Below are 16,012 nucleotides of genomic sequence, written 5' to 3'. Positions count from 1 at the left end.
CCCCCCCCCCCCCCCCCGCCTTTTTTTGTTTTCAAATCTTGGCCTAGGAAAGATTAATGCAACCATATCATTGCAAATCCATAAAAATGCGATTTCAGGTGGCGAGGAACGAAACTAGGATGGCAGGAAAGACCAGCAGCAATCAATCATTTCGCCCTAGAAACCAGCCTCTCCAGAACGCAGGAAACCAGGCTATGCCCAAAGAACCTGCCGCCCGGAAGCAACAACTTCCATCAAACGGCAAAGAAAAGTTGTAAAGAGCTCAGCGCCCAGGCACCCTGCCCGGTGCCGAGACTGAGAGCAGCAGGCACTCCACAGGCCGAGTCAGCTCGCGGGCGGTGGCCGCAGGGCTGGCCCTGGCTCCGGAAAGCTCCGGGTCCCGGGGTGCGCCAACGGCCCCGGGCGGCGCGGGCACAGCGCCCGCACCCCTCCCCAGGGCCGCGAGCAGTGGGCGGAGAGACCAGAGCAAGGGAAAAGGCGGACAATGCCCGGCCGGGCTGGCGCGCTCCGCCGGTCCCCGGCAGCCCTGCCCGCCGGGGCCCACCAGCCGCCGCGCTAAGTTTGCTCCCCAGCCTTCCCTTCCCAGCCGGGGCGGTGGAGCCGGGGCAGCTGAGCCGTGGTCGCTGGTCTTCCTCCACCTTTGCAGCCGCCGCCGCCTTCCTTCCCGCGGGGCGGCTACCGCGAGTCGCTGGGTAGGCGGCGCGCGAGCAGAGCACGACGCGCGAGAAGGCGGCGAGCGAGGGGGACCCGGGCACGCGCGAGACTCGAGCCGGGCACGGAAGGGGAAGGGGACGCGCAGGAGAGCTGGACGCGCGGGAGAGCTGGGCGCGCGGCGGTCCGCGCGGAACCGCTGGAGCTCGGACGGACTTTCGTTTGAGGCTGGGGTTGCGCCGCGGTTTGGTGTCCGTTACGAGCGCCGGCCCGGGCCGCGCCGCGCCGCTTGCCAGCCATCCTGGACCGCCTCCCCACAGCGCCCACCAGGAAGGGCAGCTGGCGAGGGCCGACCACCTCGTCTCCCGCTCAGGCTGGGCTGCCGGCGGCGGGCATCCCGGCGCCTGCCCCCGAGCTGGAAGAGAAAGTGAAATGAAGCGCCTTTCCCTAGTCAACACCTACCCGTCCCCAGTCCTAGTACAGCTGCCTCGCTCCTCCAGCGCCGCCGGTCCCCGCCCTCGGGCCCCTGGCTCCGTTCTCTTGACAATGGCGCGTCCCCTTTAAGGAATAATCCGAACGGAACCGATCTTTGGTTAAACCTCCCTCCGACTCTGATTTTAACCGGATTTCTCTCTCGCTCTCTCCCAGAGCCCGACGGGCGCCCGGCTGTGCTGCGAGCTCTTCCCACCCCTTCCCTGCCCCGCCCACCCCCTGGCCTTCCTGATTGGCGAGAGACACTACAACAGGAACAGCACTCCTCCCCCTCCACTGGCCTGGCCAGCCGCCGCTCAAACTTGCTCCCACCTTCTCCCCGCCCCTTTTCCCGGGTTGGTCCTCCCTCTAATCATTCTCTGCCCTCGCCTCAAATGTCGCTTTGGAGCACTGGCAGTCAAGGCTAACCCTCCCGCCTCTGGAAAGCGAACTTTATTTTTATTGGTGAAAGTACATCTTCCTGTACACTTGATTGGGCAAAGAAAGAGCTAGTCTGCACGCCCCCTACCATCATTACTCTCCCTTTACGGGCTTGAGAAACACAGCCGCAAAGTCCTCCCCGCTTTGCCTGCTAGGAGCGACTTTCCCTTTAAATGTTGTTAGGGGTCGAGAACAAACTCAAATCCTATATTGAGGAAAGCTGGAAAGGGACAAGAGAAAAATTCGAAATTTTCTCCCGATGAGTAATGTATCCAGAGCTGGCGCCCGGATCCTGCGGAACCTTATCCAATGATCCAGTGAATGGAATGGTTAGAATTGAGTTAGAATACCTGAAAGTCCAGTGCTAATTCGTCCTGAGATGTATTCAACAAGTTTCATCCACTGTCCGCTCTACTCATACCATTGATTGCACTGGCATTTTGCCACCCGGAAGAGCTTTAATCAAGTTATCTGCAAACCTGGTTGCTTGTCTCGCAATTGTTCATTTAGAAAATCATTTCCATCACAAGTTCCGTTTAAGTTACGTCTTCTGTGACGTTCCGGCGTTTCCACGAGACCTGTTACTTTTTTGAAAAAATTAAGTAGATGGTACCCTTATGCCATCCTCAAAGTGTAGGACTTCGTTCCCCCTTGCTAGAACTGTAGGAAAAACACCCCAGGTCAGTTGAACCCAAGAGGGTACCATACGGCTGTTTCTTGTAGGACTGAAGTGCTTCTCAGAAGAAAACGCATCTCTCTAAGGGAAAGAGGGAGTCTGATACCAGAAGCTGGACCATGGAGCAGAACATCACCCATTGAAAAGAGAAGAAATTATGGGGAAGCCTAGTGCGGGGTCTGCATTGGAGTTTCCCCAGTTTCCCATGGAAGCTGTAAGAACTAAAAGGTTTATTTCCGCTAAAATTGAGTACAGGTACAGCTTCGGTACCCATCTAAGAAAGTTAGTGGAAAATGGTTATGTGTTCTCTCCCTCTTTGCCGATGAACTTTGGAAGACTGTGTACTCCGGGGAGTTTAGTACATTTGCAGTGATACCCACAGTAGAATCTAATGATGCCAAGGAAGTGTCAGTACCCTAGAAAAGGGGCTTGATGATGACAGAGAAGGGTAAATAAACATCAGTTGGTAGTCCATAGGACTTTTCTCCAAGTACAGGTGAAAATTTCATGAGGATTCCCAAAATATGAAAGAGCAGGAGACAAAAGGGAACGTTGCAGGAAGGTGGTTTAGGTTTCACTAATGGGGGCAAGAGACAATGAACTATATGGGTTGCATTTATATGGCCTTCACAAATACACACATCCTCCCTATTAAGTCCCTGTAACTAAACCCCTATGCTTAGCCTATTCTGATTTTACTGTATATTAAAACTGCAGCCAAGCTAAACTAATACTTCTGGTTTACTCATTTACCACTCTCAAACTTTGAGACTGCTTCTGGGTTCTAATATTCTACATTAGAATATAAAAAGAAGAAGATTCTATGTACTGATATCTAGTATGATCTTCTGGAGATAAAGATATCCAGTATTTCAGGTATGCACATGCCTGCAGCTTTTGTTCAAGGTCTAGGTGATGTTTTCAGGTTCTTTCTAAAACACGTGCCCTATGATATCCAACTTGTTGCTGCCCTCTTTAGCTGCACTAGCAGACTGGGCAATTAAACTAGAGAAGGCAGTCTACCGTAACCTCTAGATTCTCTTACTTGTGTTGAACCAACTATGCTGAGATCATCACCTTTCAAATATAAATTTGTGTTATTCTTTCCTCTAAATATTTCATATTTACCCACAATAGGATCATTTAGCACTTTTTAGCCCACACATGCAACTTCCTGGTACTAATACTCCTACTGGCATTTCACAGCAAAGAAGAATTTTAAAAATCTACAAACCTGGAGCTTACAATGTACAGGTTATTCTTAAGAATGTTCAGTATTGATGAACACAGCCCCAGTTCTAACCCTGGAGAATTTTACAAGTTGTACTTTCTCATTCAGAGAGACTTTATCTCCCTACCTTAGTTTCCCATTCTAAGCCCAATCCCCACTCCTTAAAAAAAGAATATTTCTCAGCTGGGTGCAGTCGCTCACGCCTGTAACCCTATCACTTTGGGAGGCCAAGGCAGGTGGATCACTTGAGGCAAGGAATTCAAGACCAGCCTGGGCAACATGGTGAAACCCCGTCTCTACAAAAATACAAAAATTAGCCAGCAGGGGTGGTCACAGGCCTATAATCCCAGCTACTGGGGAGGCTGAGGCAGGAGAATCATTTGAACCGGAAAGATGGAGGTTGCAGTGAGCCAAGATTGCACCACTGTACTCCAGCCTGGGCGACAGAGTGTCACTCTGTCACACACACACACACACACACACACACAACACACCCTTCTCCAATGTGCTAATGCAAATAAAGCTTTTTAAATTCTTGTATATAGATGTTTGTTAAAGTCTTTTAAATGGTGAAATACGGCCGGGCACAGTGGCTCTCACCGGGCCAGTAATCTCAGCACTTTGGGAGCCCGAGGCAGGCAGATCACCTCAGGTTCGGAGTTCAAGAACAGCCTGGCCAACATGGTGAAACCTCGTCTTTACTAAAAATACCAAAATTAGCTGGGTGTGGTGGCGCATGCCTGTAACCCCAGCTACTTGGGAGGCTGAGGCAGGGGAATGGCTTGAACCCAGGAGACAGAGGTTGCAGTGAGCTGAGGCTGCACCACTGCACTCCAGCCTGGACGACATAGCATAACTCCATGTCAAAAATAAAAAATAGAAAAAAAAAGTGAAATATGTTATGATCACTATTCTCCCTGTTTATATGCAAACATACCCCTCAAAGAGGGGTACATAGTTTAACTAGTAATTATTTTTCCTCTGAAAAATTATGTTACCATTCCTATTGGAAATTCTTTCCAGTTCACCACGCATTTATATAGTGACTACTATGTGTTAAGAATAGTGAGAAAATGGGGGCCAGGTGCAGTGGTTCACACCTGTATTCCCAGCACTGGGAGGCTGAGGCAGTTAAATTGAGCTCAGGAGTTTGAGACCAGCTTGGCCAACATGTTTAAAACCCCGCCTCTACTAAAACTACAAAATTAGTTGGGCGTGGTGGCACATACCTGTAATGCCAGCTACTTGCGCCCCTGTAATCCCAGCTACTCGGGAGGCTGAGGCAGGAGAATCACTTAAACCTGGGAGGTAGAGGTTGCAGTGAGCTGAAATGTCGCCATTGCACTCCAGCCTAGGCAACAGGAGTGAAACTCCGTCTAAAAACAAAAAGAATAGGGAGAAAATGATGAATATGTATCCATTCTCCAGAGAGTATCAGTATGAATCTCCACCTATAAGGGGCACAGTTTTTACCCTTTATTTCCTTCAAAGCTCATGTGTGGAGACTATGTATTCACAAGGGATTTTTCTATAGTAAAATTTTTTAGAATCCAGAGCATGATGTGGTGGTGCACACCTGTAATCTCAGCTAGTGGGGAAGCTGAGATGGGAAGATTGCTCTGAGCCCAGAAGTTCAAGGCCAGCCTGGGCAACATAGCAAGATCCTGTCTTTAAAAAAAAAAAAATCCAACTAATAGAAGCTGTCAACCAAAATCACTTCACCTGTCCCATTAATATTGACAAGAATAAGGTAAAAGAAAATAAGTACACAGTAGTTTTATTTAATGAAAAAACTTCAGGAAATATTTCCTCAGTCTCCTAGGTCTCCTAGAGGAGGTCCAAGTACTTCACTCTCTAAAGTTAAATGTCTTGCTTTGTAAAATGAGAACTGATATTCATTGAGTATGTCATTATTGGTAAAAAGTTCAATTGTCTTCAGTATATGTCACCTACTGGGTAGAAAGTGGATATTAATGCATTTTTAGAAAGCTTTCCAGTTATCTCTTGCTTAAAACCCTTTAGAGATTTCTCTAGGCACATTCTGAATATAAACACCACAGCAAAACATACAAGTCTCTTTATAATCTGACTATGGGCTTCTTCTCAAATTTCTTCCACGACCACTCCCTCGTTTGACACTGGAAGTGTCTGTTCTCTCAATATCAACTATCACACTCTTTCAAGCTTCAATGCCATTCCCTTTGAGTAGAATAGCTTTCCCCTCTTTGCTCATCTGAAGGACAATTCAATCCATCCATCAAATTGATGGTCCAATAGAAGCATTGCCCTCTTTGTGCAGTCTTCTCTGGTTGCACTCCCTTCCTTGACTTAATTATTCTTTGTGCTACTTTTCTACTACATATATACTATTCTGTTATAGGTATCACATTGAATACAGAACTTAAATGTTTATTTTCCTCTCTCTTGTACAGTCTGGTTTGTTCTCACAGAGCAAAGCCAGGGTTATGTATCATCGCATGGGCATCATTTAGTATGATGACTGGCATAACTGAGGCTTTCAGTAAAGCATGGCAAATTGAGCTGAATGAGCACAGCTGAAACCAAAAAGTTAACCTATAATGTGAAAGTCTAATTAACTACAAGACTATTCCAGGAGCATTCTAATTACTTGATATTTTATTGCAAATCTATCTTTTCGATTAGTAAAGATCACAAAAAAAATTAAAAAATTAAAATGGGGAAGATTATAACATCAGAATGAAAGTTCTTGGATTAAATAAACTTAACATTGTGAAAACTTGCACAGACCTCTAGTTGTGTCCAGAATACTCTTTGCACTTTACCAGTACTTGATCAGGTGCTTCTTTGTGACTTTTTTTTTTTTTTTTTTTTTTTTTTTTTTTTTTTTTTGAGACAGAGTCTTGCTCTGTTGCCTAGGCTGAAGTGCAGTGGTGAGATCTCGGCTCACTGCAACTTCCGCTTCCTGGGTTCAAGAGATTCTCCTGCCTCAGCGTCCTGAGTAGCTGGGACTACAGGCTTGCACCACCATGCCCGGCTAATTTTTGTGTTTTTAGTAGAAGCGGGGTTTCACCAAGTTGGTCAGGCTGGTCTCGAACTCCTGACCTCAAGTGATCCACCCACCTCGGCTTCCCAAAACGCTGGGATTACAGGCATGAGCCACTGTACCCAGCCTCTTTGCATCTATTTTAAAGGATGGTTTAGAAATTAGAATATTCCTGATCAGGTGTGTTGGCTCACGCCTGTAATCCCAGTATTTTGAGAGGCTGAGGCAGGTGGATCATTTGAGGTTAGGAGTTCTAGAACAGCCTGGCCAACATGGTGAAATCCCATCTCTACTAAAAATACAAAAATTAGCAGGACATGGTGGCGCAAGCCTGTAGTCCCGCTACTTGGGAGGCTGAGGTAGGAGAATCACTTGAACCGGGGAGGCGGAGGTTGCAGTGAGCCGAGATCATGCCACTGCACTCCAGCCTGGACAACAGAGTGAGAAGTAAAAGGCACTATATAAATAAAGACACCTATTTCAGTTTAACCCCCTTTGTCTACCTATTACTAAAAATATCTTTGAATTCAGGACCCAAGAGCATATAAAGTGGTTTTCAGATTAGACTGTTTAGAGGAATAAACAGTTCATCTGTTACTGCTCTTTTTCTTTCTTTCTTTCTTTTTTTTTTTCTTTTGGCTTTGAGATAGGGTCTTTCGATGTTGCCCAGGCTGATCTAAAACTCTTGGCCTCAAGTGTTCCTCCCGCCTTGGTCTCTTTGAGTAGCTGGCATTACAAGCACAAGTCACTGAGCTCAGCTAGTCTGTCACTGTTTGAATGGTTATCTAGTGCTACGGTGAAATCATTTTGAAACTGTCTTATAATCTATTAGATTTATGTGTGCTTTGAAGTATTGCTCTAGTAAGTATGAATTTCTAACTTTAAAAGATGACAGAAAGCAGTTTTTAATCTGTTCCTAGTTTATGAGTTGACAGAAAATAGATGAAAAAAAGTAGACGCTCTATTTAAAGTAGACGCCACCACCTATCAACTTGTTATCCCATTTGAAAAAGAATTCATGAATTATCCAAAGAACTGGGAAATTTTTTGGTTGGGAGGTAAATCAGTTACATGAGCATACCGCTGGCAAAGGAGTATGCCATGTGACTGATCTCTGTTGGGGGGCTTCTGTTGATAGAGAAGCAGAAAAACAAAGGACAAAGGAAACCCTCATTAATAAATCTTACGAACTAAGCAAAATAAATGGACCACTTGTTTCAGCAACAGAAGCAAACTGTTGACAATTGAGAAAAGCCACCTCCAGGTGCTTTTGAACACCAACTGCCCCAGAGACCCAAAATACTATTGTCTAACACAGGGGTCAGCAAACTTTCTCTGTTAAGAGCCAGATAGTAAATATTTTTGGCTTTGCAGGCCATATGGTCTCCGTTACAACTACTCAACTCTGCTGCTATAGCCTGAAAGTGGTCAAAGACAATGTCTTATAGATTAATATGTAGGGTTATGTTCCAGTAAACTTTATTTATGGACACCGAAATTGAATTTCTTGTCATTTTCACGTGTCAAGAAATATCACGATTCTTTTGATTTTTTTTTTCAACCATTAAGAAATGTAGAAACCATTCTTAGCTTGCCAGCCATAGAAAAACAGATGGTGGACTGGATTTGGCCCATAAGCTGTAGTGTGAGGCCCTCTGATTTAACATAACTCGAAATCCTTTTTAAAAAACTTTTTTTTTTTAGTTGAGTACCTGGTATGTGTCAGCCACTATGCTAGGCCTAGGACTATAATGTTTAACAAGATAGACATAGTCCCTGTCCTCATGGAGCTTATGGTGTAATAATTAGAACTATAATAAATGGCTCTGAGGAAAAAGTACAGAGGGTCTACACTATGAATTGTATCTAGACCAGACAATCTAGAAAGGCTTCCCTGAGGAAGAATTCTTTGACAAGGACTGAAAAATGAGTGAAGTGAGAGATGGGAGAGGAAAGTATTTCAGGCAGAAGGCACAGCATGTGCGGCACTCTGGGGGCATTGAAATAAGGCCTGTGTGCCTGGAAAGTGCAAAGTGAAGGGGAGGGAGGAAAGTGGTGAAGTTGGAGAAACAGGTAAAAGCAAAGCCTTCAGCACCTAACAGGTCTTTATTCAGAATAGTAGAAGGTCATTGAAAGCTTAATATCAAGGCCATGACATGTTCAGATTTGCATTTTATTTTTATTTTATTTTATTTTTCAGAAAGATGGTCTAGCTCTGTCACACAAGCTGGAGTGCAGAGGAACAATCATAGTTCACTGCAGCCTCAAACTTCTGGGCTCAAGGAATCCTCCCACCTCAGCCTCCTGAGTTAGCTTAGACTATAGGCACACAACACCACACCCAGCTAATTTTAAAATTTTTTGTAAAGATGGGGGAGGTCCCACTGTGTTTCCCAGACTGCTCTTGAACTCCTGGGCTCAAATGATCCTCCTACCTCAGCCTCCCAAAGTGCTAGATTATAGGTGTGAGCCACTGCGCCTGGTCTGCATTTTTATTTTTATTAATGCTTTTATAAGACAAAATCTCACTATATTGCCTGGGCTGGTCTCAAATTCCTGGGTTCAAGCCATCCCTCCTGCCTCAGCCTTCTGAGTAGCTGGGATTACAGGCACATGCCACACACCCGGCTCAGATTTGCATTTTTAAAAGATCACTAGCTACAATGTGAAGAATGGATTAGTGAGGAGGCAAGAGTAGTGATTACAATAGTCAAAGGCCTCTAGACTCTAGATGCTAGATCTCTAGACTCTGCACTCTAGACTCTAGGCTCTAGAGTCCAACACTAGCATTTTACCTATGCCAGTTATTGTTCTTAATGCTTTAAATATACCAATTCATTAAAAGTTCAAAATTCCATAGATAGGAACTATTATCCACTACTTTACAGAGGATGAAACTTAACTACAGGCTGCCTTTCCATTTTTTTCCCTTAGTATAGCCCCAGTTGCCTCTAGTTTAAAGAATTATGGGAAATAATTGCAGGAGAAAGATAAGAGTGAAGTCGAAAGACAGGCAGAAAGAAATAAAGAAGATGTATTCTACGAAACCACAGCCTTGGTTCAGATCCTAGTCTCTTTTCCAAGAAATTATATTGTTTACTGGGAAGGAGACTCAAATTCCACAAGGTAGCTGCCTTGGGTATCAGAAGACACCCTTATGAAAGTACAGATGCTCCTTGATTTATGATGTAGTTACATCCCAATAACCCATCATACATTGAAAATATCATAAATAGAAAATGCATTTAATACCCCCAATCTACCAAACATCATAGCCTAGCCTACCTTAAACATTTTCAGAGTACTTACATTGGCTAAATTGGGCAAAATCACCTAACACAAAGTCTACCTTATATATAAAAAAAAAGTGTTGAATATGTCATGTAATTTATTGAATATTATACTGAAAGCGAAAAACAGAATGGTTGTATTGGTTCTTGAAGTATAGTTTCTAGTGAATGCCTATTGCTAGTTAAGTTGAAAAGTCATAAATTCAACCATTAATATTCAAGGACTATCTGTAGTCCCTGCAAAAATATACCCAATGCAATACACAGGACATAATTACCCTAAAACAGTATGCTCTGTTTATCCAAGATTCAAATTTAACTGAGTGTCCTGTATTTTATCTGGAAGTCGTAAGGAAGCACATTCCTTCCCATATTCCTAGATGCAAGCTGGAGACACCTGGCCCCTTAAGATTTAGAAAATCAGCCAGAGTGTGTACTTTAAACAACTCTAAAAGCCCTCTGGAGGATTTTTGTGAATTACCAGGGCAGGAATGTAGGACTGAGGAATTATGCTTTCACTTTTGCCTCCAGGCTCATTCTCTCTCTTCTCAGGACTCACTTCTGAGACTCTTCCAATCAATGTACAGAAACACTGTAAGTGTGGCAGATTTCACAGGAGAGTTAGGAGTTGAAGAGAGCTGTCACATCACGCATAGCCTGGAAAACAACTCAAAGTAGGATTTATTTTTTATTTATTTATTTTTTTTGAGACAGGGTCTTGATCTGTCGCCCAGACTGGAATGCAGCCACATGATTGCAGCTCACTGCAACCTTGACCTCCCAGGCTCAAGCCATCCTCCCTCCTCAGCCTCCCTAGTAGCTAGGATTACAGGAGCGTGCCACCAAGCCCGGCTAATTGTTTACTTTTTTTGTAGACACGGGAGTCTCCCTTTGTTCTCAGACTGGTCTTAAACTCCTGGGCTCAAGTGATCTTCCCACCTTGGCCTCCCAAAGTGCTGGGATTACAGGCATCAGCTGTTGTTGGGGTAGGATTTAACATACTCTCTTTTTTAGAGTCCTTTTGGCCACCTAGCACCAATGGTTTCTCATGGTCCTCTGCCATAACCTCTGGGTCATGCTCACTCTGTTGACACACCCTTTTCCCTCCTGTGTCATATTCTCAACGTTCTCTCAGTAGCCGAAAATGTCTCTCCTCCTAGAGAACAAATTCCTAAACAATTCTGACTTCCTCTCTCAAGTTTTGCAACCAGCTGATAGCCAAGACCTCAGGGTCTTAATCATTTATTGAGACATTCTTCCAAACAAAAACAGTTTGAAATTCTTGCTGAGAAGAATTCTGATGCCAGAAGTTAAGCCAATAATATTTTTTATGAAATTATTACAATGGTATCATTTTTTTACCAGCATGCAAGAAAAAGAAGGATCTCTCTTTCAGTTGTATCCAGTGGGACCCATTTGAATTAATTACATCATCCTCCTGGAGGACATTCAATTGCTTTTGCCCTGTGACTAGGTGCAATAAAAGTTCAGGAAAACTCTAAGGGGCAGCATTTTGGATTCCATTACAGATTCTGGATAAGCCTGTTTATTTGTCTTTCTGCCTTTAAATTCAGAATTAAAGCTCATTATAATTTTTAAGATAAAGAAAAAAAGTTTTGGTAAATATGCCATAATTTGGTATAGCTGAAAGCATCGCCTGATCTTTTTAGAAAAAAAAAAAGAATGAAAGGTACTGTTAGGTAATTATATGGTTTTGCTGTGTCCCTACCCAAGTTTTGTCTTGAATTGTAGCTCCTATAATTCTCACATGTTGTGGGAGGGGCCTGGTGGGAGATAATTGAATCATGGTTTCCTCCATTTTGTTTTCCCCCATACTGTTCTCATGGTAATGAATAAGTCTCATGAGATCTGATGATTTTATAAGGGATTTCCCCTTTCACTTGGCTCTCTTTCTCTCTTGACTGCCGCCATGTAAGACTTGCCTTTCACCTTCCACCATGATTGTGAGGCCTCCCCAGGCACATGGAACTGTGAGTCCATCAAACCTCTTTTTCGTTATAAATTACCTAGTCTCAGGTATGTCTTTATCAGCAGTATGAGAACAGACTAATACAGGTAAACTCAGGTAACAGTGAGGAGGAAAGAGGAGGCAAGAAGATACGAAGAAGTTGGGCTCTGTGGGACCAGAGGCTTGACTCAGACCCTAGTCCATGATCTTTTCCAAGGTTTATCTTCTAAATTTAGCTTTACTCATCAGCACTTTCCAGGTAGCTCCTAGATATTGCAAAAGCCACGTAAAGGTATACAGACATAGTAATCTTGCTAGCCAATTAGCATAATAACTCAACAAAGACTTATAAATAAATATATCTGTGATGTCATCTATCACAGATATAGTGACAAAGATAATTTGGTCATCCAGATACTCCTCTTAAAAACAGCTTTACCATAATTATCTGAAAATTATTAATAATAGATTCATCCATTGAGTAGTGTTTGGGTTCTTTTTCATTTGTTTGAACCATTCAAATAAAAGCCTTAATGTTTTACTACCTTTCTGCAAGTGTAAATCTGGCCTGAATTTTAGGCCGGACTTTGGGAAAACATGTATGTATGATACTAATTTATTAATTATGTAAATGATAAGCAGATTAGTAATAAAATAGCCAGACTGGCAAAATGATAATGGAGAAGTCATTTTTTCCTGATGTTTATCACACCAGAAATTTTTTATCTGCTACATGTAATAAAGGGCCAACATACTAAAACAAACTAAAAAAAAGAAAATCCTCTTTCAGTAAATTAGCCTTTTAACATAGAAAAAAATCCACAATAACTGAACAATAATCTAAATTGTCCTTCAAAGAGACACCTTGCCTTTAAATCTAATTCAGAATTAAAGCTGATTACACTTTTCAAGGTCAAGAAAGAAGGGTTTGGTAAACATGCCATAATTTGTTATAGCTAAAAGCATCACTTGATCTTTTTAGAAAAAAAAAAAAAGAAGAATGAAAGGTGCTATTTGGTAAACTCAGGTAACAGTGAAGAGGAGACAGGAGGATATGTTTCTAGAGAATTTTGCTCTTTCACTCAATCAATGAAGCAATGTAAATCTTTATCTGTGAGGGGCCAACCCCACACAGGAAAACTGTCAACTTTGCATGCCTCAGTATTTTGGCAGGTCACATTTTCCATAGACAAGTTTTACAAACCATATGTAGATATCTGGTGGCTGTTGTGAAATCCCACTTAACACAATTTAGTATTTTGGATCTATTTATAGAAGTCCTGCTATGTGAACATTTTTAGCCTGTACAAATGTCAGCCTGGTAATTTTCATGCAAGTAAGAAAACAATTTGTTCTAGGCTCCAAAATGGTACTGACATCAAAAATGTCCTTCATTTGGGGAGCTTATGACTGAAGAATTTCCACAAAATCAGTAAAAATGGTGGCAATAGCACTTAAGTGGCAGTGCCAGTGAGACAGCAGTAACTCATGGCCAAGATAGCAGAGGCAGAAGTCGTCGTTGAGTGATTGTGAGAGAGAAAGTATCTGGGTTTCAAGTTCATCTCTTTCTCCCTGGATATGAAAGTTTTTCTTTTTTTTTTTCTTTTTTCTTTTGGAGATAAATTCATCTTGCTCTGTCACCCAGGCTGCAATGCAATGGTGCAATCTTGGCTTACTGCAACCTCTGCCTCCCTGGTTCAAGTGATTCTCGTGTCTTAGCCTCCTGAGTAGCTGGGATTACAGGTGCCTGCCACCATGCCCAGCTAATTTTTGTATTTTTAGTAGAGATGGGATTTCCCCATGTTGGCCAGTCTGATCTCAAACTCCTGAGCTCAGGTGATCCGCCCACCTTGGCCTCCCAAAGTGTTGGGATTACAGGCATGAGCCATCGTGCCCATCTATAGATGAAGGCTCTGCCAGTCTCAGAGAATCGGGGTTGTTGTTGTGATTATTGGTTGGTTTGTTTGCTTTAATGACAATTACATTACAGAACCCAAGCTGTTTTTCTAGTACCATCTCCCACTATTCTCTGATATTTTAATCAAACTGGCCTATATACTATTCCCAAGATTTGTTCACTGCCCTTGCCTACGTCACAGAGAAAGGTCTCGGGAGACTGCCATCTAAGAAAGTTAACAGAAAATTGGAGAAAGCAAGAGTATAATATTTTATCATTGGCATTCTGGTTTGTACATCATTGTTACAAGTTTGAATAATGTCAGTGCAGTCCATTGAGAGCAGCTGGGGAGATAGAACAGTCTGGCTGTGTCCCCTATGAGTGGCCCTAAGAAACCTGTAAGTGAAGGCTGGGCGTGGTGGCTCATGCCTGTAATCCCAGCACTTTTGGAGGGCAAGGCGGGTGGATTACCTGAGGCCAGAAGTTCGAGACCAGCCTGGCCAACATGGTGAAACCCTGTCTCTACTAAAAATATAAAAATTAGCCGGGTGAGATGGTGGATGCCAGTATTCCCAGTTACTCGGGAGGTTGAGGCAGGATAATTGCTTGAACCCAGGAGGCGGAGGTTGCAGTGAGCTGAGATCATGCCACTGCACTCCAGTCTGGGTGACAGAGCGAGACTCCGTCTCAAAAGAAACCTGTTAATGAATCTGAGGTGGGTGAGACTAGGACAGACAACAGAGTCCTCTTAATGTATTCGGTATCTATCAATGGGCAGGCCCACAGGGGCACAAACTATTATCAGTGTGTATGGACCATACATAAGCATCCTCAAGGATTCTGGAAATAAGAGAGGTCTAAAGGTCATCTTGGAATTCATTTTAAAGCCAACACATAATGAATCAGAGAAGCCCAGAATCACCATAAAAAGACAGAATGGCTCCCAACCCTACACGACTTGTCAGGAAAGGGTAATATGTGCCATTGTATCTAAAAAGATATGCATGTCGCCAGGCGCGGTGGCTCAAGCCTGTAATCCCAGCACTTTGGGAGGCCGAGACGGGTGGATCACGAGGTCAGGAGATCAAGACCATCCTGGCTAACATGGTGAAACCCCGTCTCTACTAAAATACAAAAAACTAGCCGGGCGACCTGGCGGGCGCCTGTAGTCCCAGCTACTCGGGAGGCTGAGGCAGGAGAATGGCGTGAACCCGGGAGGTGGAGCTTGCAGTGAGCTGAGATCCGGCCACTGCACTCCAGCCAGGCGACAGAGCAAGACTCCGTCTCAAAAAAAAAAAAAAAAAGATATGCATGTCCATCAGAATGGGAATGGTTAGCTACAGATGTATACAAATAGGAGAGTCATAGAAAATTGCTGGCAGCCTTTATTCAAGCTCTTATGGAGAGAGGATGCCACGACTGAAGGCCTCAGTTTGTCAATCCTAGTGGTAAGAATGTTATTATTACATGTGCTTTACATGTGTTCACTTGCTGACTTCTTAAAAATATCATGCAGTGCTGTATTGGTCCAGGTCCTTTTTTTTTTTTTTTTTTTTTTGAGACAGAATCTTGTTCTGTTGCCCAGGCTGGAGTGCAGTGGCATGATCTCAGCTCACTGCAACCTCCGACTCCCAGGTTCAAGCAATTCTCGTGCCTCAGCCTCCCAAACAGCTGGGATTACAGGCACACACCACCATGACTGCCTAATTTTTGTAATTTTAGTAGAGATGGGGTTTCACCGCATTGGCCAGGCTGGTCTCAAAGCCTCAAGTGATCCTCCTGCCTCGGCCTCCCTCATGCTGGGATTACAGGTGTGAGCCACCATGCCTAGCTGGTCAAGGTTCTTCTGTTGCAAATGAGAAAAGCCAACCCTGACTAGATAAAGCAAGAAGGGGAGCATTAGGAGAGGACACACAGACTTCTTAAGATAGGGGAAGACTGCTGAGCCTCAGAAGGGCCTGGAATAGGGAGGTGGCAGGCAATACTCCAGGTTCTCTCTCCAGTGCTTATGGTCCTAAGAGAAGTAGAGAAGTCTCTACTTCTCTGGGCAAGCCTGTTTCCTTCCCCTCTCCCATTTTTCTTCAGACCCAGACTCAACTAACTCTAGCCGCATGTGAACAGGCATCATTAACTCCACAGAGGCAGCCTCCAATCCCAAGTTTACATGACTTCATTCAAGCAAACAGACCAGACTGGATATAATCTCTGGGTCTAAATTGCAAATTCCTATGAAAGGGAACCTGAATAGCCCTACCTAAATAAGGAGTCCACCCCTTATTTATTTCCCTGTGAATAGTGGTGCAAGGTCACAACATAAAAATAGCATTACTAGAGGCCCACATAGAGGGAGGAAGTGAAAAA

The 16,012-nt window shown here is 43.7% G+C and overlaps 1 protein-coding gene across 1 annotated transcript in view; it reads right to left on the bottom strand.

Annotated features, from left to right (window-relative positions):
* The window catches only part of FRYL (FRY like transcription coactivator), a 294,438-nt gene extending 293,080 nt beyond the window's left edge, over nucleotides 1-1,358 (bottom strand). Inside the window, 1 exon segment of the mRNA XM_017878697.1 lies at nucleotides 1,114-1,358. The gene's annotated coding sequence lies outside the window, so the exon portion shown is untranslated.
* Nucleotides 1,359-16,012: the final 14,654 nt, after the last annotated feature.

Source organism: Rhinopithecus bieti, unplaced genomic scaffold (assembly GCF_001698545.2).
Source record: "Rhinopithecus bieti isolate Rb0 unplaced genomic scaffold, ASM169854v2 scaffold_11787, whole genome shotgun sequence".
Classification (NCBI taxonomy): Eukaryota; Metazoa; Chordata; class Mammalia; order Primates; family Cercopithecidae; genus Rhinopithecus; species Rhinopithecus bieti.
Note: the sequence above shows the minus strand (reverse complement) of the source record. Positions and strands in the feature narration are given on the sequence as shown.